Source organism: Cornus florida, unplaced genomic scaffold, assembly GCF_030987335.1.
Source record: "Cornus florida cultivar Cherokee Brave unplaced genomic scaffold, ASM3098733v1 CherokeeBrave_3.0.0_Hap2_Chr02, whole genome shotgun sequence".
NCBI lineage: Eukaryota > Viridiplantae > Streptophyta > Magnoliopsida > Cornales > Cornaceae > Cornus > Cornus florida.
The window spans coordinates 39,226,767-39,228,395 of NW_026775572.1; positions in this window are offsets into that span (position 1 = coordinate 39,226,767).

Sequence of the window (1,629 nt, forward strand, 5' to 3'; positions counted from 1 at the left end):
ATGGAATTTAAGTCCGTCCCTAATGCTCAATTGGGACAGAATAAAACTTTGTCCCTAATGCTCAATTGGGACGGATAATCAAATTCAATCCCTAAAGCTCAATTGGGACGGAGTTTTATTCCGTCCCAATTAGTCCGTCCCTAAAACCCTTTTAGGATGCTGCATATAGAGACAGTTGCATCAGCCGTCCCAAAAAGGTATTAGGGACAGTTTGGGCACCTATAGGGACAGTTTTTTTTGTCCCTAATAGCACCATTTCTTGTAGTGGGTGCACTATTTATGAAAATTTGGAAGAAATGGAATTAATAGCGTGACCCACTATTAAGAGAATTTGGTATGCAGGTTTGAATTATGTATATAGAATCATTGTACATATAATGTTGTCAGTGTGAACACATTAAATACATATAAGCAAATTGTTTCCTTAACTTGCTTTGTAAATGCAAAAGAAAATACAGAAAGCCCTCTCTCTACATTCTGTCCTCTCTCTCAAAGTTCTTGGTTTTGATATTTTTGTTTATGTTAATTAATATTTATATAACAATAATGAGATTATCCAAAATAATAATAAAAAAAATTCTTAAAACAGTTTAGTGGGTTATGACAGGTTGATCTGGCCCATTTTCACCCAATCCATATTTAATCCGTTACAAACGGGTTGAATATGGATCACAACACGTAATCAACTCATCCATATTTAACCCTGCCCGAATCCGACCAAACCCACCCATTTGCCACCCCTACTTCTTGTGTGATATTTATAATTAAGAAGTTAATTCACTTATTTAAAGGTTGGAACAAAACTATTAATGGCAAAGGGTATTTTTACATTAGGAAGATATAAGTTCCAACAGAATCCATTGATGTTATCTCTTATTTTTATTTTTATTTTATTTTAGAGTAATGCTACCATCAAGTTTACCTCACCACACTTCTCATGAATTTTTTAATTTTTATTTTTTTATGATCGTGTACAAATGTTGAGGTGTAAGTATAATAGGGTGAAAGAGGATTATATGAGAATTACATAGTCAAAATTTTGTACCAAAATTTATATATAATAGATCACATAGTCAATAAAAGTTTTATACACTCTTTCTTTTGATAAAATTGAACAATTAATTTTGACTGTCTCATATAATTTCTTTTATGGTATTTTGAACTAATTTTTTCCACCGAGATCACTTTACTACTGGAAAACTGATTATATAATGGGTTAAGTGCAAAAATCTCCATTGCTATATAAAAAAATGTGCAAAAAATACCCCTATTAGGGAAAAAAAAATGCATATAACTCCTTGTATTATCCATATTTTGAACAAATTGCCCCCTATTGAATAAATTTGATATGAAAAATAGCCAATGCTGATGTCATTTTCTTCTAAAAATTCAGAACACCCTTTTTGTGTAGCAAGAATGTGAACAATGATTGCCCTTAGGCCACATAAGAAAATAACCTCCTTCTTATGATGAGGTGGTCTAATAAAACATCAAAGTGTTTAAGTTTAAAAGAAAAAAAAAAAAAAAATGATGACTATAGGCAATAGAAACTAACCCTTCCCTCTTTCTCTTACGCAGTGATATATATTATTTCTGTATTTTGAATCTAAAATCAAATATTATTCTGGA